Source organism: Hypanus sabinus, chromosome 1, assembly GCF_030144855.1.
Source record: "Hypanus sabinus isolate sHypSab1 chromosome 1, sHypSab1.hap1, whole genome shotgun sequence".
NCBI lineage: Eukaryota > Metazoa > Chordata > Chondrichthyes > Myliobatiformes > Dasyatidae > Hypanus > Hypanus sabinus.
The window spans coordinates 69291611-69315213 of record NC_082706.1 but is presented as its reverse complement, the minus strand read 5'-3'; positions in this window follow the sequence as shown (position 1 = coordinate 69315213).

Sequence of the window (23603 nt, the reverse complement as noted above, 5' to 3'; positions counted from 1 at the left end):
AGGGAGGAATGGGACAGAGGACTGTGATTATGTTTGGGAGGGAGGGAGGAATGGGACAGAGGACTGTGTTGTGTATGGGTGGGAGGTAGGAAAGGGACAGAGGACTGTGATTGTTTTTTTGTATGAGGGAGGAATGGGACAGAGGACTGTGTTTGTGTAATGACTTTGAGGGAGGAATGGGTCAGAGGACTGTGTTTGTGTAATGGGTATGAGGGAGGAATGGGACAGAGGACTGTGTTTGTGTAATGACTTTGAGGGAGGAATGGGTCAGAGGACTGTGTTTGTGTAATGGGTATCAGTGAGTAATGTGTCAGAGGACTGTGTTTGTGTATGTGTTTGAGGGAGGAATGGGTCAGAGGACTGTGTTCCTGTATGTGTTTGAGGGAGGAATGGGTCAGAGGAGTGAGTTTGTGTAATAGGTATGAAGGAGGAATGTGTCAGAGGTCTGTGTTTGTGTATGTGTTTGAGGGAGGAATGGGTCAGAGTACTGTGTTTCAGTGATGGGTATGAGGGTGGAATGGGTCAGAGGACTGTGTTTGTGTATGTGTTTGAGGGAAGAATTGGTCAGAGGTCTGTGTTTAGGTATGTGTTTGAGGGAGGAATGGGTCAGAGGACTGTGTTTTGTATGGGTGTGAGGGAGGAATGGGACAGTGGACTGTGTTTATGTATGGGTTTGAGGGAGGAATGGGACAGTGGACTGTGATTATGTTTGGGTGGGAGGGAGGAATGGGACAGAGGACTGTGTTTGTGTATGGGTATGAGGGAGGAATAGGACAGCGGACTGTGTTTGTGTACAGGTATGAGGGAGTAATGGGACAGAGGACTGTGATTTTGTTTGGGTGGGAGGGAGGAATGGGACAGAGGACTGTGTTTGTGTATGGGTATGAGGGAGGAATGGGTCAGAGGAATGTTTGTGTATGGGTTGGTGGGAGGAATGGGGCAGAGGACTGTGTTTGTGTATGGGTGGGAGGGATGAATGGGACAGAGGACTGTGATTGTGTTTGGGTATGAGGGAGGAATGGGATAGAGGACTGTTTTTGTGTATGGTTGGGAGTGAGGAATGGGGCAGAGGACTGAGTGTATGTGTTTGAGGGCGGAATTGGTCAGAGGACTGTGTTTGTGTATGGGTGGGAGGCAGGAAAGGGACAGATGACTGTTTTTTTGTAATGGGTATGAGGGAGGAATGGGACAGAGTACTGTGTTTCTGTAATGGGTATGAGGGAGGAATGGGACAGAGGACTGTGGTTATGTTTGCGTGGTAGGGAGTAATGGGTCAGAGGACAGTGTTTTGTATGGGTGTGAGGGAGGAATGGGACAGAGGTCTGTGTTTATGTAGGGGTTTGAGGGAGGAATGGGACAGCGGACAGTGTTTGTGTATGGGTATGAGGGAGGAATGGGACAGAGGACTGTGATTTTGTTTGGGTCGGAGGGAGGAATGGGACAGAGGACTGTGTTTATGTATGGGTATGAGGGAGGAATGGATCAGAGGACTGTGTGTATGTGTTTGAGGGAGGAATGGGTCAGTGGACTGTATGTATGTGTTTGAGAGAGGAATGGGTCAGAGGACTGTGTTTGTGTATGGTTGGGAGGGAGGAATGGGACAGAGGTCTGTGTTTTGTATGGGTGGCACGGAGGAATGGGACAGAGGACTATGTTTGTGTATGGGTATGAGGGAGGAATGGGTCAGAGGACTGTTTGTGTATGGGTGGGAGGGAGGAAAGTGACAGAGGACTGTGATTGTTTTTTTGTATGAGGGAGGAATGGGACAGAGGACTGTGTGTATGTGTTTGAGGGAGGAATCGGTCAGAGGTCTGTGTTTGTGTATGGGTGGGAGGGCGGAATGGGTCAGAGGACTGTGTGTATGTGTTTGAGGGAGGAATGGGTCAGATGACTGTGTTTGTGTATGGGTGTGTGGGAGGAAAAGGACAGAGGACTGTGTTTGTGTATGGGTGGAAGGGAGGAATGGGACAGAGGACTGTGATTGTGTTTGGGTATGAGGGAGGAATGGGACAGAGGACTGTGTTTGTGTAATGGGTTTGAGGGAGGAATGGGACAGAGGACTGTGTGTATGTGTTTGAGGGAGGAATGGGTCAGAGGACTGTGTTTGTGTATGGGTGGGAGGGAGGAATGGGACAGTGTTGTGTATGAGTGGGAGGGAGGAATGGGACAGAGGACTGTGTGTATGTGTTTGAGGGAGGAATGGGGCAGAGGACTGTGTTTGTGCATGCGTTTGAGGGAGGAATGGGTCAGAGGACTGTGTGTATGTGTTTGAGGGAGGAATGGGTCAGATGACTGTGTTTGTGTATGGGTGTGTGGGAGGAAAAGGACAGAGGACTGTGTTTGTGTATGGGTGGAAGGGAGGAATGGGACAGAGGACTGTGATTGTGTTTGGGTATGAGGGAGGAATGGGACAGAGGACTGTGTTTGTGTAATGGGTTTGAGGGAGGAATGGGACAGAGGACTGTGTGTATGTGTTTGAGGGAGGAATGGGGCAGAGGACTGTGTTTGTGCATGCGTTTGAGGGAGGAATGGGTCAGAGGACTGTGTGTATGTGTTTGAGGGAGGAATGGGTCAGATGACTGTGTTTGTGTATGGGTGTGTGGGAGGAAAAGGACAGAGGACTGTGTTTGTGTATGGGTGGAAGGGAGGTATGGGACAGAGGACTGTGATTGTGTTTGGGTATGAGGGAGGAATGGGACAGAGGACTGTGTGTATGTGTTTGAGGGAGGAATCTGTCAGAGGTCTGTGTTTGTGTATGGGTGGGAGGGCGGAATGGGTCAGAGGACTGTGTGTATGTGTTTGAGGGAGGAATGGGTCAGATGACTGTGTTTGTGTATGGGTGTGTGGGAGGAAAAGGACAGAGGACTGTGTTTGTGTATGGGTGGAAGGGAGGAATGGGACAGAGGACTGTGATTGTGTTTGGGTATGAGGGAGGAATGGGACAGAGGACTGTGTTTGTGTAATGGGTTTGAGGGAGGAATGGGACAGAGGACTGTGTGTATGTGTTTGAGGGAGGAATGGGGCAGAGGACTGTGTTTGTGCATGCGTTTGAGGGAGGAATGGGTCAGAGGACTGTGTGTATGTGTTTGAGGGAGGAATGGGTCAGATGACTGTGTTTGTGTATGGGTGTGTGGGAGGAAAAGGACAGAGGACTGTGTTTGTGTATGGGTGGAAGGGAGGAATGGGACAGAGGACTGTGATTGTGTTTGGGTATGAGGGAGGAATGGGACAGAGGACTGTGTTTGTGTAATGGGTTTGAGGGAGGAATGGGACAGAGGACTGTAATTATGTTTGGGAGGGTGGGAGGAATGGGACAGAGGACTGTGTTGTGTATGGGTGGGAGGGAGGAATGGGTCAGAGGACTGAGTGTGTGTAATGGGTATGAAGGAGGAATGGGTTAGAGGAATGTGTTTGTGTATGTGTTTGAGGGAGGAATGGGTCAGAGTACTGTGTTTCAGTGATGGGTATGAGGGTGGAATGGGTCAGAGGACTGTGTTTGTGTATGTGTTTGAGGGAAGAATTGGTCAGATGTCTGTGTTTATGTATGTGTTTGAGGGAGGAATGGGGCAGACAACTGTGTTTCTGTAATGTGTATGAGGGAGGAATGTGACAGAGGACTGAGATTATGTTTGGGTGGGAGGGAGGAATGGGTCAGAGGACTGTGTTTTGTATGGGTTTGAGGGTGGAATGGGACAGTGGACTATGTTTATTTATGGGTTTGAGGGAGGAATGGGACAGTGGACTGTGATTATGTTTGGGTGGGAGGGAGGAATGGGACAGAGGACTGTGTTTGTGTATGGGTATGAGGGAGGAATAGGACAGCGGACTGTGTTTGTGTACAGGTATGAGGTAGGAATGGGGCAGAGGACTGTGTTTGTGTATGGTTATGAAGGAGGAATGGGTCAGAGGACTGTTTGTGTACAGGTATGAGGTAGGAATGGGTCAGAGGAATGTGATTGTGTAATGGGTATGAGTGAGTAATGTGTCAGAGGACTGTGTTTGTGTATGTGTTTGAGGGAGGAATGGGTCAGAGGACTGTGTTTATATATGTGTTTGAGGGAGGAATGGGTCAGAGGACTGAGTTTGTGTAATGGGTATGAAGGAGGAATGGGTCAGAGGACTGTGTTTGTGTATGTGTTTGAGGGAGGAATGGGTCAGAGTACTGTGTTTCAGTGATGGGTATGAGGGTGGAATGGGTCAGAGGACTATGTTTGTGTATGTGTTTGAGGGAAGAATTGGTCAGAGGACTGAGTTTGTGTAATGGGTATGAAGGAGGAATGGGTCAGAGGACTGTGTTTGTGTAATGTGTATGAGGGAGGAATGGGACAGAGGACTGAGATTATGTTTGGGTGGGAGGGAGGAATGGGTCAGAGGACTGTGTTTTGTATGGGTTTGAGGGTGGAATGGGACAGTGGACTGTGTTTATTTATGGGTTTGAGGGAGGAATGGGACAGTGGACTGTGATTATGTTTGGGTGGGAGGGTGGAATGGGACAGAGGACTGTGTTTGTGTATGGGTATGAGGGAGGAATAGGACAGCGGACTGTGTTTGTGTACAGGTATGAGGTAGGAATGGGGCAGAGGACTGTGTTTGTGTATGGTTATGAAGGAGGAATGGGTCAGAGGACTGTTTGTGTATGGGTTGGTGGGTGGAATGGGGCAGAGGACTGTGTTTGTGTATGGGTGGGAGGGATGAATGGGTCAGAGGACTGTGATTGTGTTTGGGTATGAGGAAGCAATGGGATAGAGGACTGTGTTTATGTATGGGTGGGAGGGAGGAATGTGTCAGAGGGCTGTGTGTATGTGGTTGAGGGAGGAATGGGTCAGAGTACTGTGATTATGTTTGGGAGAGAGGGAGGAATGGGACAGAGGACTGTGTTTGTGTAATGGGTATGAGGGAAGAATGGGTCCGAGGACTCTGATTATGTATGTGTTTGAGGGAGGAATGGGTCAGACAACTGTGTTTCTGTAATGGGTATGAGGGAGGAATGGGACAGAGGACTGAGATTATGTTTGCGTGGGAGGGAGTAATGGGTCAGAGGACTGAGTTTTGTATTGGTGTGAGGGAGGAATGGGACAGAGGACTGTGTTTATGTATGGGTTTGAGGGAGGAATGGGTCAGAGGACTGTGTGTATGTGTTTGAGGGAGGAATGGGTCAGAGGACTGTGTTTGTGTATGGGTGGGAGGGAATAATGGGACAGAGGACTGTGTTTTGTATTGGTGGCAGGGAGGAATGGGACCGAGGACTATGTTTGTGTATGGGTTTGTGGGAGTAATGTGGAAGAGGACTGTGTTTGTGTATGCATGCGAGGGAGGAATGGGACAGAGGACTGTGTTGTGTATGGGTGGGAGGGAGGAAAGGGACAGAGGACTGTGATTGTTTTTTTGTATGAGGGAGGAATGGGACAGAGGACTGTGTGTATGTGTTTGAGGGAGGTATCGGTCAGAGGACTGTGTTTGTGTATGTGTGGGAGGGAGGAATGGGTCAGAGGACTGTGTGTATGTGTTTGAGGTAGGAATGGGTCAGAGGACTGTGTTTGTGTATGGGTGGAAGGGAGGTATGGGACAGCGGACTGTGTTTGTGTATGGGTGGGAGGGAGGAATGGGTCAGATGACTGTGATTGTGTATGGGTATGAGGGAGGAATGGGTCAGAGGACTGTGTTTTGTATTGGTTGGTGGGAGGAATGGGGTAGAGGACTGTGTTTGTGTATGGGTGGGAGGGAGGAATGGGAGGGAGGACTGCGTTGTGTGTGGCTGGGAGGGGGGAATGGGACAGTGTTTGTGAATGGGTATCAGGGAGGAATGGGGCAGAGGACTGTGTTTGTGTATGTGTTTGAGGGAGGAATGGGTCAGAGGACTGTGTTAGTGTATGGGTGGGAGGGAGGAATGGGACAGTGTTGTGTATGGGTGGGAGGGAGGAATGGGACAGATGACTGTGTTTGTGTATGGGTATGAGGGAGGAATGGGTCAGAGGACTGTGTTTTGTATTGGTTGGTGGGAGGAATGGGGCAAAGGACTGTGTTTGTGTATGGGTTTGTGGGAGTAATGGGGAAGAGGACTGTGTTTGTGTATGCATGCGAGGGAGGAATGGGACAGAGGACTGTGTTGTGTATGGGTAGGAGGGAGGAAAGGGACAGAGGACTGTGATTGTTTTTTTGTATAAGGGAGGAATGGGACAGAGGACTGTCTGTATGTGTTTGAGGGAGGTATCGGTCAGAGGACTGTGTTTGTGTATGGGTGGGAGGGAGGAATGGGTCAGAGGACTGTGTGTATGTGTTTGAGGTAGGAATGGGTCAGAGGACTGTGTTTGTGTATGGGTGTGAGGGAGGTATGGGACAGAGGACTGTGTTTGTGTATGGGTGGGAGGGAGGAATGGGTCAGATGACTGTGTCTGTGCATGGGTATGAGGGAGGAATCGGTCAGAGGACTGTGTTTTGTATTGGTTGGTGGGAGGAATGGGGCAGAGGACTGTATTTGTGAATGGGTGTCAGGGAGGAATGGGGCAGAGGACTGTGTTTATGTATGTGTTTGAGGGAGGAATGGGTCAGAGGACTGTGTTAGTGTATGGGTGGGAGGGAGGAATGGGACAGTGTTGTGTATGGGTGGGAGGGAGGAATGGGACAGATGACTGTGTTTGTGTATGGGTATGAGGGAGGAATGGGTCAGAGGACAGTGTTTTGTATTTTGGTGGGAGGAATGGGGCAGAGGACTGTGTTTGTGTATTGGTGGGAGGGAGGAATGGGACAGAGGACTGTGTTGTGTCTGGCTGGGAGGGGTGAATGGGACAGTGTTTGTGAATGGGTATCAGGGAGGAATGGGGCAGAGGACTGTGTTTATGTATGTGTTTGAGGGAGGAATGGGTCAGAGGACTGTGTATATGTGTTTGAGGGAGGAATGTGTCAGAGGACTGTGTTTGTGTATGGGTGGGTCGGAGGAATAGGACAGAGGACTGTGTTTGTGTATGGGTGGAAGGGAGGAATGGGACAGAGGACTGTGATTGTGTTTGGGTATGAGGGAGGAATGGGACAGAGGACTGTGTTTGTGTAATGGGTATGAGGGAAGAATGGGTCCGAGGACTGTGATTATGTATGTGTTTGAGGGAGGAATGGGTCAGACAACTGTGTTTCTGTAATGGGTATGAGGGAGGAATGGGACAGAGGACTGAGATTATGTTTGCGTGGGAGGGAGTAATGGGACAGAGGACTGTGTTTATGTATGGGTATGAGGGAGGAATGGGTCAGAGGACTGTGTGTATGTGTTTGAGGGAGGAATGGGTCAGAGGACTGTGTTTGTGTATGGGTGGGAGGGAATAATGGGACAGAGGACTGTGTTTTGTATTGGTGGCAGGGAGGAATGGGACCGAGGACTATGTTTGTGTATGGGTTTGTGGGAGTAATGGGGAAGAGGACTGTGTTTGTGTATGCATGCGAGGGAGGAATGGGACAGAGGACTGTGTTGTGTATGGGTGGGAGGGAGGAAAGGGACAGAGGACTGTGATTGTTTTTTTGTATGAGGGAGGAATGGGACAGAGGACTGTGTTTTGTATTGGTTGGTGGGAGGAATGGGGCAGAGGACTGTGTTTGTGTATGGGTGGGAGGGAGGAATGGGACAGTGTTTGTGAATGGGTATCAGGGAGGAATGGGGCAGAGGACTGTGTTTGTGTATGTGTTTGAGGGAGGAATGGGTCAGAGGACTGTGTATATGTGTTTGAGGGAGGAATAGGTCAGAGGACTGTATTTGTGTATGGGTGGGTCGGAGGAATAGGACAGAGGACTGTGTTTGTTTATGGGTGGAAGGGAGGAATGGGACAGAGGACTGTGATTGTGTTTGGGTATGAGGGAGGAATGCGACAGAGGACTGGGTTTGTGTAATGCGTATGAGGGAGGAATGGGACAGAGGACTGAGATTATGTTTGGGAGGGAGGGAGGAATGGGACAGAGGACTGTGTTTGTGTAATGACTATGAGGGAGGAATGGGTCAGAGGACTGTGTTTGTGTAATGGGTGGGAGGGAGGAAAAGGACAGAGGACTGTGATTGTTTTTTTGTATGAGGGAGGAATGGGACAAAGGACTGTGTGTATGTGTTTGAGGGAGGTATCGGTCAGAGGACTGTGTTTGTGTATGGGTGGGAGGGAGGTATGGGACAGAGGACTGTGTTTGTGTATGGGTGGGAGGGAGGAATGGGTCAGAGGACTGTGTGTATGCGTTTGAGGGAGGAATGGGTCAAAGGAGTGTGTATATGTGTTTGAGGGAGGAATGGGTCAGAGGACTGTGTTAGTGTTTGGGTGGGAGGGAGGAATGGGACAGTGTTGTGTATGGGTGGGAGGGAGGAATGGGACAGATGACTGTGTTTGTGTATGGGTATGAGGGAGGAATGGGTCAGAGGACTGTGTTTTGTATTGGTTGGTGGGAGGAATGGGGCAGAGGACTGAGTTTGTGTATGGGTGGGAGGGAGGAATGGGACAGAGGACTGTGTAGTGTGTGGCTGGGAGGGGGGAATGGGACAGTGTTTGTGAATGGGTATCAGGGAGGAATGGGGCAGAGGACTGTGTTTGTGTATGTGTTTGAGGGAGGAATGGGTCAGAGGACTGTGTATATGTGTTTGAGGGAGCAATGGGTCAGAGGACTGTGTTTGTGTATGGGTGGGTCGGTGGAATAGGACAGAGGACTGTGTTTGTGTATGGGTGGAAGGGAGGAATGGGACAGAGGACTGTGATTCTGTTTGGGTATGAGGGAGGAATGGGACAGAGGACTGGGTTTGTGTAATGGGTATGAGGGAGGAATGGGACAGAGGACTGAGATTATGTTTGGGAGGGAGGGAGGAATGGGACAGAGGACTGTGTTTGTGTAATGACTATGAGGGAGGAATGGGTCAGAGGACTGTGTTTGTGTAATGGGTATAAGGTAGTAATGGGTCAGAGGACTGTGTTTATGTATGTGTTTGAGGGAGGAATAGGTCAGAGGACTGTGTTTGTGTATGTGTTTGAGGGAGGAATGGGTCAGTGTACTGTGTTTCTGTGATGGGTATGAGGGAGGAATGGGTCTGAGGACTGTGGTTGTGTATGTGTTTGAGTGAAGAATGTTTCAGAGGACTGTGTTTATGTATGTGTTTGAGGGAGGAATGGGTCAGACAACTGTATCTGTAATGGGTATTAGGGAGGAATGGGACAGAGGACTGAGATTATGTTTGGGTGGGAGGGAGGAATGTGTCAGCGTACTTTGTTTTGTATGGGTGTGAGGGAGGAATGGGACAGAGGACTGTGTTTGTGTATGGGTATGAGGGCGGAATGGGACAGAGGACTGTCTGTATGTGTTTGAGGGAGGTATCGGTCAGAGGACTGTGTTTGTGTATGGGTGGGAGGGAGGAATGGGTCAGAGGACTGTGTGTATGTGTTTGAGGTAGGAATGGGTCAGAGGACTGTGTTTGTGTATGGGTGTGAGGGAGGTATGGGACAGAGGACTGTGTTTGTGTATGGGTGGGAGGGAGGAATGGGTCAGATGACTGTGTCTGTGCATGGGTATGAGGGAGGAATCGGTCAGAGGACTGTGTTTTGTATTGGTTGGTGGGAGGAATGGGGCAGAGGACTGTATTTGTGAATGGGTGTCAGGGAGGAATGGGGCAGAGGACTGTGTTTATGTATGTGTTTGAGGGAGGAATGGGTCAGAGGACTGTGTTAGTGTATGGGTGGGAGGGAGGAATGGGACAGTGTTGTGTATGGGTGGGAGGGAGGAATGGGACAGATGACTGTGTTTGTGTATGGGTATGAGGGAGGAATGGGTCAGAGGACAGTGTTTTGTATTTTGGTGGGAGGAATGGGGCAGAGGACTGTGTTTGTGTATTGGTGGGAGGGAGGAATGGGACAGAGGACTGTGTTGTGTCTGGCTGGGAGGGGTGAATGGGACAGTGTTTGTGAATGGGTATCAGGGAGGAATGGGGCAGAGGACTGTGTTTATGTATGTGTTTGAGGGAGGAATGGGTCAGAGGACTGTGTATATGTGTTTGAGGGAGGAATGTGTCAGAGGACTGTGTTTGTGTATGGGTGGGTCGGAGGAATAGGACAGAGGACTGTGTTTGTGTATGGGTGGAAGGGAGGAATGGGACAGAGGACTGTGATTGTGTTTGGGTATGAGGGAGGAATGGGACAGAGGACTGTGTTTGTGTAATGGGTATGAGGGAAGAATGGGTCCGAGGACTGTGATTATGTATGTGTTTGAGGGAGGAATGGGTCAGACAACTGTGTTTCTGTAATGGGTATGAGGGAGGAATGGGACAGAGGACTGAGATTATGTTTGCGTGGGAGGGAGTAATGGGACAGAGGACTGTGTTTATGTATGGGTATGAGGGAGGAATGGGTCAGAGGACTGTGTGTATGTGTTTGAGGGAGGAATGGGTCAGAGGACTGTGTTTGTGTATGGGTGGGAGGGAATAATGGGACAGAGGACTGTGTTTTGTATTGGTGGCAGGGAGGAATGGGACCGAGGACTATGTTTGTGTATGGGTTTGTGGGAGTAATGGGGAAGAGGACTGTGTTTGTGTATGCATGCGAGGGAGGAATGGGACAGAGGACTGTGTTGTGTATGGGTGGGAGGGAGGAAAGGGACAGAGGACTGTGATTGTTTTTTTGTATGAGGGAGGAATGGGACAGAGGACTGTGTTTTGTATTGGTTGGTGGGAGGAATGGGGCAGAGGACTGTGTTTGTGTATGGGTGGGAGGGAGGAATGGGACAGTGTTTGTGAATGGGTATCAGGGAGGAATGGGGCAGAGGACTGTGTTTGTGTATGTGTTTGAGGGAGGAATGGGTCAGAGGACTGTGTATATGTGTTTGAGGGAGGAATAGGTCAGAGGACTGTATTTGTGTATGGGTGGGTCGGAGGAATAGGACAGAGGACTGTGTTTGTTTATGGGTGGAAGGGAGGAATGGGACAGAGGACTGTGATTGTGTTTGGGTATGAGGGAGGAATGCGACAGAGGACTGGGTTTGTGTAATGCGTATGAGGGAGGAATGGGACAGAGGACTGAGATTATGTTTGGGAGGGAGGGAGGAATGGGACAGAGGACTGTGTTTGTGTAATGACTATGAGGGAGGAATGGGTCAGAGGACTGTGTTTGTGTAATGGGTGGGAGGGAGGAAAAGGACAGAGGACTGTGATTGTTTTTTTGTATGAGGGAGGAATGGGACAAAGGACTGTGTGTATGTGTTTGAGGGAGGTATCGGTCAGAGGACTGTGTTTGTGTATGGGTGGGAGGGAGGTATGGGACAGAGGACTGTGTTTGTGTATGGGTGGGAGGGAGGAATGGGTCAGAGGACTGTGTGTATGCGTTTGAGGGAGGAATGGGTCAAAGGAGTGTGTATATGTGTTTGAGGGAGGAATGGGTCAGAGGACTGTGTTAGTGTTTGGGTGGGAGGGAGGAATGGGACAGTGTTGTGTATGGGTGGGAGGGAGGAATGGGACAGATGACTGTGTTTGTGTATGGGTATGAGGGAGGAATGGGTCAGAGGACTGTGTTTTGTATTGGTTGGTGGGAGGAATGGGGCAGAGGACTGAGTTTGTGTATGGGTGGGAGGGAGGAATGGGACAGAGGACTGTGTAGTGTGTGGCTGGGAGGGGGGAATGGGACAGTGTTTGTGAATGGGTATCAGGGAGGAATGGGGCAGAGGACTGTGTTTGTGTATGTGTTTGAGGGAGGAATGGGTCAGAGGACTGTGTATATGTGTTTGAGGGAGCAATGGGTCAGAGGACTGTGTTTGTGTATGGGTGGGTCGGTGGAATAGGACAGAGGACTGTGTTTGTGTATGGGTGGAAGGGAGGAATGGGACAGAGGACTGTGATTCTGTTTGGGTATGAGGGAGGAATGGGACAGAGGACTGGGTTTGTGTAATGGGTATGAGGGAGGAATGGGACAGAGGACTGAGATTATGTTTGGGAGGGAGGGAGGAATGGGACAGAGGACTGTGTTTGTGTAATGACTATGAGGGAGGAATGGGTCAGAGGACTGTGTTTGTGTAATGGGTATAAGGTAGTAATGGGTCAGAGGACTGTGTTTATGTATGTGTTTGAGGGAGGAATAGGTCAGAGGACTGTGTTTGTGTATGTGTTTGAGGGAGGAATGGGTCAGTGTACTGTGTTTCTGTGATGGGTATGAGGGAGGAATGGGTCTGAGGACTGTGGTTGTGTATGTGTTTGAGTGAAGAATGTTTCAGAGGACTGTGTTTATGTATGTGTTTGAGGGAGGAATGGGTCAGACAACTGTATCTGTAATGGGTATTAGGGAGGAATGGGACAGAGGACTGAGATTATGTTTGGGTGGGAGGGAGGAATGTGTCAGCGTACTTTGTTTTGTATGGGTGTGAGGGAGGAATGGGACAGAGGACTGTGTTTGTGTATGGGTATGAGGGCGGAATGGGACAGCGGACTGTGTTTGTGTATGGGTATGAGGGAGGAATGGGACAGAGGACTGTGATTTTGTTTCGGTCGGAAGGAGGAATGGGTCAGAGGACTGTGTTTGTGTATGGGTATGAGGGAGGAATGGGTCAGAGGACTGTGTTTGTGTAATGGGTATGAGGGAGGAATGGGACAGAGGACTGTGTTTGTGTAATGAGTATGAGGGAGGAATGGGACAGAGGACTGTGTTTGTGTATGGGTGGGAGGGAAGAATGGGTCAGAGGACTGTGTGTATGTTTTTGAGGGAGGAATGTGTCAGAAGAGTGTGTTTGTGTATGGGTGGGAGGGAGGAATGGGTCAGAGAACTGTGTGTATGTGTTTGAGGGAGGAATGGGTCAGAGGGCTGTGTGTATGTGTTTGAGGGAGGAATGGGTCAGAGGACTGTGTTTGTGTAATGGGTATGAGTGAGGAATGGGACATAGGACTGTGATTATGTTTCGGTGGGAGGGAGGAATGGGTCAGAGGACTGTGTTTTGTATGGGTGTGAGGGAGGAATGGGACAGAGGACTGTGTTTATGTATGTGTTTGAGGGAGGAATGGGTCAGAGGGCTGTGTGTATGTGTTTGAGGGAGGAATGGGTCAGAGGACTGTGTTTGTGTAATGGGTATGAGTGAGGAATGGGACATAGGACTGTGATTATGTTTCGGTGGGAGGGAGGAATGGGTCAGAGGACTGTGTTTTGTATGGGTGTGAGGGAGGAATGGGACAGAGGACTGTGTTTATGTATGGGTTTGAGGGAGGAATGGGACTGAGGACTGTGTTTGTGTATGGGTATCAGGGAGGAATGGGTCAGAGGACTGTGTTTGTGTAATGGGTATGAGGGAGGAATGGGACAGAGGACTGTGAATATGTTTGGGTCGGACGGAGGAATGGGTCAGTGGACTGTGTTTGTGTATGGGTGGGAGGGAGGAATGGGTCAGAGGACAGTGTGTATGTGTTTGAGGGAGGAATGGGTCAGAGGACTGTGTTTGTGTATGGGTGGGAGGGAGGAATGGTTCAGAGGACTGTGTGTATGTGTTTGAGGGAGGAATGTGTCAGAGGACTGTGTTTTGTATGGGTTGGTGGGAGGAATGGGTCAGAGGACTCTGATTATGTTTGTGTCTGAGGGAGGAATGGGACAGAGGACTGTGATTATGTTTGGGTCGGACGGAGGAATGGGACAGAGGACTGTGTTTGTGTATGGGTGGGAGGGAGGAATGGGTCAGAGGACTGTGTGTATGTGTTTGAGGGAGGAATGGGTCAGAGGACTGTGTTTGTGTATGGGTGGGAGGGAGGAATGGGTCAGAGGACTGTGTGTATGTGTTTGAGGGAGGAATGGGTCAGAGGACTGTGTTTGTGTATGGGTGGGAGGGAGGAATGGGACAGAGGACTGTGTTTGTGTATGGGTGGGAGGGAGGAATGGGACAGAGGACTGTGATTGTGTAATGAGTATGAGGGAGGAATGGGACAGAGGACTGTGTTTGTGTATGGGTGGGAGGGAAGAATGGGTCAGAGGACTGTGTGTATGTTTTTGAGGGAGGAATGTGTCAGAAGACTGTGTTTGTGTATGGGTGGGAGGGACGAATGGGTCAGAGAACTGTGTGTATGTGTTTGAGGGAGGAATGGGTCAGAGGGCTGTGTGTATGTGTTTGAGGGAGGAATGGGTCAGAGGACTGTGTTTGTGTAATGGGTATGAGTGAGGAATGGGACATAGGACTGTGATTATGTTTCGGTGGGAGGGAGGAATGGGTCAGAGGACTGTGTTTTGTATGGGTGTGAGGGAGGAATGGGACAGAGGACTGTGTTTATGTATGGGTTTGAGGGAGGAATGGGACTGAGGACTGTGTTTGTGTATGGGTATCAGGGAGGAATGGGTCAGAGGACTGTGTTTGTGTAATGGGTATGAGGGAGGAATGGGACAGAGGACTGTGAATATGTTTGGGTCGGACGGAGGAATGGGTCAGTGGACTGTGTTTGTGTATGGGTGGGAGGGAGGAATGGGTCAGAGGACTGTGTGTATGTGTTTGAGGGAGGAATGGGTCAGAGGACTGTGTTTGTGTATGGGTGGGAGGGAGGAATGGGACAGAGGACTGTGTTTGTGTATGGGTGGGAGGGAGGAATGGTTCAGAGGACTGTGTGTATGTGTTTGAGGGAGGAATGTGTCAGAGGACTGTGTTTTGTATGGGTTGCTGGGAGGAATGGGTCAGAGGACTCTGATTATGTTTGTGTCTGAGGGAGGAATGGGACAAAGGACTGTGTTTGTGTATGTGTTTGAGGGAGGAATGGGTCAGAGGACTGTGTATATGTGTTTGAGGGAGGAATAGGTCAGAGGACTGTATTTGTGTATGGGTGGGTCGGAGGAATAGGACAGAGGACTGTGTTTGTGTATGGGTGGAAGGGAGGAATGGGACAGAGGACTGTGATTGTGTTTGGGTATGAGGGAGGAATGGGACAGAGGACTGGGTTTGTGTAATGGGTATGAGGGAGGAATGGGACAGAGGACTGAGATTATGTTTGGGAGGGAGGGAGGAATGGGACAGAGGACTGTGTTTGTGTAATGACTATGAGGGAGGAATGGGTCAGAGGACTGTGTTTGTGTAATGGGTGGGAGGGAGGAAAAGGACAGAGGACTGTGATTGTTTTTTTGTATGAGGGAGGAATGGGACAAAGGACTGTGTGTATGTGTTTGAGGGAGGTATCGGTCAGAGGACTGTGTTTGTGTATGGGTGGGAGGGAGGAATATGTCAGAGGACTGTGTGTATGTGTTTGAGGTAGGAATGGGTCAGAGGACTGTGTTTGTGTATGGGTGGGAGGGAGGTATGGGACAGAGGACTGTGTTTGTGTAGGGGTGGGAGGGAGGAATGGGTCAGAGGACTGTGTGTATGCGTTTGAGGGAGGAATGGGTCAAAGGAGTGTGTATATGTGTTTGAGGGAGGAATGGGTCAGAGGACTGTGTTAGTGTTTGGGTGGGAGGGAGGAATGGGACAGTGTTGTGTATGGGTGGGAGGGAGGAATGGGACAGATGACTGTGTTTGTGTATGGGTATGAGGGAGGAATGGGTCAGAGGACAGTGTTTTGTATTGGTTGGTGGGAGGAATGGGGCAGAGGACTGTGTTTGTGTATGGGTGGGAGGGAGGAATGGGTCAGAGGACTGTGTTTGTGTAATGGGTATGAGGGAGGAATGGGACAGAGGACTGTGTTTGTGTAATGAGTATGAGGGAGGAATGGGACAGAGGACTGTGTTTGTGTATGGGTGGGAGGGAAGAATGGGTCAGAGGACTGTGTGTATGTTTTTGAGGGAGGAATGTGTCAGAAGACTGTGTTTGTGTATGGGTGGGAGGGAGGAATGGGTCAGAGAACTGTGTGTATGTGTTTGAGGGAGGAATGGGTCAGAGGGCTGTGTGTATGTGTTTGAGGGAGGAATGGGTCAGAGGACTGTGTTTGTGTAATGGGTATGAGTGAGGAATGGGACATAGGACTGTGATTATGTTTCGGTGGGAGGGAGGAATGGGTCAGAGGACTGTGTTTTGTATGGGTGTGAGGGAGGAATGGGACAGAGGACTGTGTTTATGTATGGGTTTGAGGGAGGAATGGGACTGAGGACTGTGTTTGTGTATGGGTATCAGGGAGGAATGGGTCAGAGGACTGTGTTTGTGTAATGGGTATGAGGGAGGAATGGGACAGAGGACTGTGAATATGTTTGGGTCGGACGGAGGAATGGGTCAGTGGACTGTGTTTGTGTATGGGTGGGAGGGAGGAATGGGTCAGAGGACAGTGTGTATGTGTTTGAGGGAGGAATGGGTCAGAGGACTGTGTTTGTGTATGGGTGGGAGGGAGGAATGGGTCAGAGGACTGTGAGTATGTGTTTGAGGGAGGAATGGGTCAGAGGACAGTGTTTGTGTATGGGTGGGAGGGAGGAATGGGACAGAGGACTGTGTTTGTGTATGGGTGGGAGGGAGGAATGGTTCAGAGGACTGTGTGTATGTGTTTGAGGGAGGAATGTGTCAGAGGACTGTGTTTTGTATGGGTTGGTGGGAGGAATGGGACAGAGGACTCTGATTATGTTTGTGTCTGAGGGAGGAATGGGACAGAGGACTGTGATTATGTTTGGGTCGGACGGAGGAATGGGACAGAGGACTGTGTTTGTGTATGGGTGGGAGGGAGGAATGGGTCAGAGGACTGTGTGTATGTGTTTGAGGGAGGAATGGGTCAGAGGACTGTGTTTGTGTATGGGTGGGAGGGAGGAATGGGTCAGAGGACTGTGTGTATGTGTTTGAGGGAGGAATGGGTCAGAGGACTGTGTTTGTGTATGGGTGGGAGGGAGGAATGGGACAGAGGACTCTGTTTGTGTATGGGTGGGAGGGAGGAATGGGACAGAGGACTGTGATTGTGTAATGGGTATTCGGGAGGAATGGGACAGAGGACTGTGTTTGTGTAATGAGTATGAGGGAGGAATGGGACAGAGGACTGTGTTTGTGTATGGGTGGGAGGGAAGAATGGGTCAGAGGACTGTGTGTATGTTTTTGAGGGAGGAATGTGTCAGAAGACTGTGTTTGTGTATGGGTGGGAGGGACGAATGGGTCAGAGAACTGTGTGTATGTGTTTGAGGGAGGAATGGGTCAGAGGGCTGTGTGTATGTGTTTGAGGGAGGAATGGGTCAGAGGACTGTGTTTGTGTAATGGGTATGAGTGAGGAATGGGACATAGGACTGTGATTATGTTTCGGTGGGAGGGAGGAATGGGTCAGAGGACTGTGTTTTGTATGGGTGTGAGGGAGGAATGGGACAGAGGACTGTGTTTATGTATGGGTTTGAGGGAGGAATGGGACTGAGGACTGTGTTTGTGTATGGGTATCAGGGAGGAATGGGTCAGAGGACTGTGTTTGTGTAATGGGTATGAGGGAGGAATGGGACAGAGGACTGTGTTTGTGTATGGGTGGGAGGGAGGAATGGTTCAGAGGACTGTGTGTATGTGTTTGAGGGAGGAATGTGTCAGAGGACTGTGTTTTGTATGGGTTGGTGGGAGGAATGGGTCAGAGGACTCTGATTATGTTTGTGTCTGAGGGAGGAATGGGACAGAGGACTGTGTTTGTGTATGTGTTTGAGGGAGGAATGGGTCAGAGGACTGTGTATATGTGTTTGAGGGAGGAATAGGTCAGAGGACTGTATTTGTGTATGGGTGGGTCGGAGGAATAGGACAGAGGACTGTGTTTGTGTATGGGTGGAAGGGAGGAATGGGACAGAGGACTGTGATTGTGTATGTGTTTGAGGGAGGTATCGGTCAGAGGACTGTGTTTGTGTATGGGTGGGAGGGAGGAATATGTCAGAGGACTGTGTGTATGTGTTTGAGGTAGGAATGGGTCAGAGGACTGTGTTTGTGTATGGGTGGGAGGGAGGTATGGGACAGAGGACTGTGTTTGTGTAGGGGTGGGAGGGAGGAATGGGTCAGAGGACTGTGTGTATGCGTTTGAGGGAGGAATGGGTCAAAGGAGTGTGTATATGTGTTTGAGGGAGGAATGGGTCAGAGGACTGTGTTAGTGTTTGGGTGGGAGGGAGGAATGGGACAGTGTTGTGTATGGGTGGGAGGGAGGAATGGGACAGATGACTGTGTTTGTGTATGGGTATGAGGGAGGAATGGGTCAGAGGACTGAGTTTTGTATTGGTTGGTGGGAGGAATGGGGCAGAGGACTGTGTTTGTGTATGGGTGGGAGGGAGGAATGGGACAGAGGACTGTGTAGTGTGTGGCTGGGAGGGGGGAATGGGACAGTGTTTGTGAATGGGTATCAGGGAGGAATGGGGCAGAGGACTGTGTTTGTGTATGTGTTTGAGGGAGGAATGGGTCAGAGGACTGTGTATATGTGTTTGAGGGAGCAATGGATCAGAGGACTGTGTTTGTGTATGGGTGGGTCGGTGGAATAGGACAGAGGACTGTGTTTGTGTATGGGTGGAAGGGAGGAATGGGACAGAGGACTGTGATTCTGTTTGGGTATGAGGGAGGAATGGGACAGAGGACTGGGTTTGTGTAATGGGTATGAGGGAGGAATGGGACAGAGGACTGAGATTATGTTTGGGAGGGAGGGAGGAATGGGACAGAGGACTGTGTTTGTGTAATGACTATGAGGGAGGAATGGGTCAGAGGACTGTGTTTGTGTAATGGGTATAAGGTAGTAATGGGTCAGAGGACTGTGTTTATGTATGTGTTTGAGGGAGGAATAGGTCAGAGGACTGTGTTTGTGTATGTGTTTGAGGGAGGAATGGGTCAGTGTACTGTGTTTCTGTGATGGGTATGAGGGAGGAATGGGTCTGAGGACTGTGGTTGTGTATGTGTTTGAGTGAAGAATCTTTCAGAGGACTGTGTTTATGTATGTGTTTGAGGGAGGAATGGGTCAGACAACTGTATCTGTAATGGGTATTAGGGAGGAATGGGACAGAGGACTGAGATTATGTTTGGGTGGGAGGGAGGAATGTGTCAGCGTACTGTGTTTTGTATGGGTGGGAGGGAGGAATGGTTCAGAGGACTCTGTGTATGTGTTTGAGGGAGGAATGTGTCAGAGGACTGTGTTTTGTATGGGTTGGTGGGAGGAATGGGTCAGAGGACTCTGATTATGTTTGTGTCTGAGGGAGGAATGGGACAGAGGACTGTGATTATGTTTGGGTCGGACGGAGGAATGGGACAGAGGACTGTGTTTGTGTATGGGTGGGAGGGAGGAATGGGTCAGAGGACTGTGTGTATGTGTTTGAGGGAGTAATGGGTCAGAGGACTGTGTTTGTGTATGGGTGGGAGGGAGGAATGGGTCAGAGGACTGTGTGTATGTGTTTGAGGGAGGAATGGGTCAGAGGACTGTGTTTGTGTATGGGTGGGAGGGAGGAATGGGACAGAGGACTGTGTTTGTGTATGGGTGGGAGGGAGGAATGGGACAGAGGACTGTGATTTTGTTTCGGTCGGAAGGAGGAATGGGTCAGAGGACTGTGTTTGTGTATGGGTATGAGGGAGGAATGAGTCAGAGGACTGTGTTTGTGTAATGGGTATGAGGGAGGAATGGGACAGAGGACTGTGTTTGTGTAATGAGCATGAGGGAGGAATGGGACAGAGGACTGTGTTTGTGTATGGGTGGGAGGGAAGAATGGGTCAGAGGACTGTGTGTATGTTTTTGAGGGAGGAATGTGTCAGAAGACTGTGTTTGTGTATGGGTGGGAGGGACGAATGGGTCAGAGAACTGTGTGTATGTGTTTGAGGGAGGAATGGGTCAGAGGGCTGTGTGTATGTGTTTGAGGGAGGAATGGGTCAGAGGACTGTGTTTGTGTAATGGGTATGAGTGAGGAATGGGACATAGGACTGTGATTATGTTTCGGTGGGAGGGAGGAATGGGTAAGAGGACTGTGTTTTGTATGGGTGTGAGGGAGGAATGGGACAGAGGACTGTGTTTATGTATGGGTTTGAGGGAGGAATGGGACTGAGGACTGTGTTTGTGTATGGGTATCAGGGAGGAATGGGTCAGAGGACTGTGTTTGTGTAATGGGTATGAGGGAGGAATGGGACAGAGGACTGTGTTTGTGTATGGGTGGGAGGGAGGAATGGTTCAGAGGACTGTGTGTATGTGTTTGAGGGAGGAATGTGTCAGAGGACTGTGTTTTGTATGGGTTGGTGGGAGGAATGGGATAGAGGACTCTGATTATGTTTGTGTCTGAGGGAGGAATGGGACAGAGGACTGTGTTTGTGTATGTGTTTGAGGGAGGAATGGGTCAGAGGACTGTGTATATGTGTTTGAGGGAGGAATAGGTCAGAGGACTGTATTTGTGTATGGGTGGATCGGAGGAATAGGACAGAGGACTGTGTTTGTGTATGGGTGGAAGGGAGGGATGGGACAGAGGACTGTGATTGTGTTTGGGTATGAGGGAGGAATGGGACAGAGGACTGGGTTTGTGTAATGGGTATGAGGGAGGAATGGGACAGAGGACTGAGATTATGTTTGGGAGGGAAGGAGGAATGGGACAGAGGACTGTGTTTGTGTAATGACTATGAGGGAGGAATGGGTCAGAGGACTGTGTTTGTGTAATGGGTGGGAGGGAGGAAAAGGACAGAGGACTGTGATTGTTTTTTTGTATGAGGGAGGAATGGGACAAAGGACTGTGTGTATGTGTTTGAGGGAGGTATCGGTCAGAGGACTGTGTTTGTGTATGGGTGGGAGGGAGGAATATGTCAGAGGACTGTGTGTATGTGTTTGAGGTAGGAATGGGTCAGAGGACTGTGTTTGTGTATGGGTGGGAGGGAGGTATGGGACAGAGGACTGTGTTTGTGTAGGGGTGGGAGGGAGGAATGGGTCAGAGGACTGTGTGTATGCGTTTGAGGGAGGAATGGGTCAAAGGAGTGTGTATATGTGTTTGAGGGAGGAATGGGTCAGAGGACTGTGTTAGTGTTTGGGTGGGAGGGAGGAATGGGACAGTGTTGTGTATGGGTGGGAGGGAGGAATGGGACAGATGACTGTGTTTGTGTATGGGTATGAGGGAGGAATGGGTCAGAGGACTTTGTTTTGTATTGGTTGGTGGGAGGAATGGGGCAGAGGACTGTGTTTGTGTATGGGTGGGAGGGAGGAATGGGTCAGAGGACTGTGTTTTGTATTGGTTGGTGGGAGGAATGGGTCAGAGGACTGTATTTGTGTATGGGTGGGTCGGAGGAATAGGACAGAGGACTGTGTTTGTGTATGGGTGGAAGGGAGGAATGGGACAGAGGACTGTGATTGTGTTTGGGTATGAGGGAGGAATGGGACAGAGGACTGGGTTTGTGTAATGGGTATGAGGGAGGAATGGGACAGAGGACTGAGATTATGTTTGGGAGGGAGGGAGGAATGGGACAGAGGACTGTGTTTGTGTAATGACTATGAGGGAGGAATGGGTCAGAGGACTGTGTTTGTGTAATGGGTGGGAGGGAGGAAAAGGACAGAGGACTGTGATTGTTTTTTTGTATGAGGGAGGAATGGGACAAAGGACTGTGTGTATGTGTTTGAGGGAGGTATCGGTCAGAGGACTGTGTTTGTGTATGGGTGGGAGGGAGGAATATGTCAGAGGACTGTGTGTATGTGTTTGAGGTAGGAATGGGTCAGAGGACTGTGTTTGTGTATGGGTGGGAGGGAGGTATGGGACAGAGGACTGTGTTTGTGTAGGGGTGGGAGGGAGGAATGGGTCAGAGGACTGTGTGTATGCGTTTGAGGGAGGAATGGGTCAAAGGAGTGTGTATATGTGTTTGAGGGAGGAATGGGTCAGAGGACTGTGTTAGTGTTTGGGTGGGAGGGAGGAATGGGACAGTGTTGTGTATGGGTGGGAGGGAGGAATGGGACAGATGACTGTGTTTGTGTATGGGTATGAGGGAGGAATGGGTCAGAGGACTGTGTTTTGTATTGGTTGGTGGGAGGAACGGGGCAGAGGACTGTGTTTGTGTATGGGTGGGAGGGAGGAATGGGACAGAGGACTGTGTAGTGTGTGGCTGGGAGGGGGGAATGGGACAGTGTTTGTGAATGGGTATCAGGGAGGAATGGGGCAGAGGACTGTGTTTGTGTATGTGTTTGAGGGAGGAATGGGTCAGAGGACTGTGTATATGTGTTTGAGGGAGCAATGGGTCAGAGGACTGTGTTTGTGTATGGGTGGGTCGGTGGAATAGGACAGAGGACTGTGTTTGTGTATGGGTGGAAGGGAGGAATGGGACAGAGGACTGTGATTCTGTTTGGGTATGAGGGAGGAATGGGACAGAGGACTGGGTTTGTGTAATGGGTATGAGGGAGGAATGGGACAGAGGACTGAGATTATGTTTGGGAGGGAGGGAGGAATGGGACAGAGGACTGTGTTTGTGTAATGACTATGAGGGAGGAATGGGTCAGAGGACTGTGTTTGTGTAATGGGTATAAGGTAGTAATGGGTCAGAGGACTGTGTTTATGTATGTGTTTGAGGGAGGAATAGGTCAGAGGACTGTGTTTGTGTATGTGTTTGAGGGAGGAATGGGTCAGTGTACTGTGTTTCTGTGATGGGTATGAGGGAGGAATGGGTCTGAGGACTGTGGTTGTGTATGTGTTTGAGTGAAGAATGTTTCAGAGGACTGTGTTTATGTATGTGTTTGAGGGAGGAATGGGTCAGACAACTGTATCTGTAATGGGTATTAGGGAGGAATGGGACAGAGGACTGAGATTATGTTTGGGTGGGAGGGAGGAATGTGTCAGCGTACTGTGTTTTGTATGGGTGTGAGGGAGGAATGGGACAGAGGACTGTGTTTGTGTATGGGTATGAGGGAGGAATGGGACAGAGGACTGTGATTTTGTTTCGGTCGGAAGGAGGAATGGGTCAGAGGACTGTGTTTGTGTATGGGTATGAGGGAGGAATGGGTCAGAGGACTGTGTTTGTGTAATGGGTATGAGGGAGGAATGGGACAGAGGACTGTGTTTGTGTAATGAGTATGAGGGAGGAATGGGACAGAGGACTGTGTTTGTGTATGGGTGGGAGGGAAGAATGGGTCAGAGGACTGTGTGTATGTTTTTGAGGGAGGAATGTGTCAGAAGACTGTGTTTGTGTATGGGTGGGAGGGAGGAATGGGTCAGAGAACTGTGTGTATGTGTTTGAGGGAGGAATGGGTCAGAGGGCTGTGTGTATGTGTTTGAGGGAGGAATGGGTCAGAGGACTGTGTTTGTGTAATGGGTATGAGTGAGGAATGGGACATAGGACTGTGATTATGTTTCGGTGGGAGGGAGGAATGGGTCAGAGGACTGTGTTTTGTATGGGTGTGAGGGAGGAATGGGACAGAGGACTGTGTTTATGTATGGGTTTGAGGGAGGAATGGGACTGAGGACTGTGTTTGTGTATGGGTATCAGGGAGGAATGGGTCAGAGGACTGTGTTTGTGTAATGGGTATGAGGGAGGAATGGGACAGAGGACTGTGAATATGTTTGGGTCGGACGGAGGAATGGGTCAGTGGACTGTGTTTGTGTATGGGTGGGAGGGAGGAATGGGTCAGAGGACAGTGTGTATGTGTTTGAGGGAGGAATGGGTCAGAGGACAGTGTTTGTGTATGGGTGGGAGGGAGGAATGGGTCAGAGGACTGTGAGTATGTGTTTGAGGGAGGAATGGGTCAGAGGACAGTGTTTGTGTATGGGTGGGAGGGAGGAATGTGACAGAGGACTGTGTTTGTGTATGGGTGG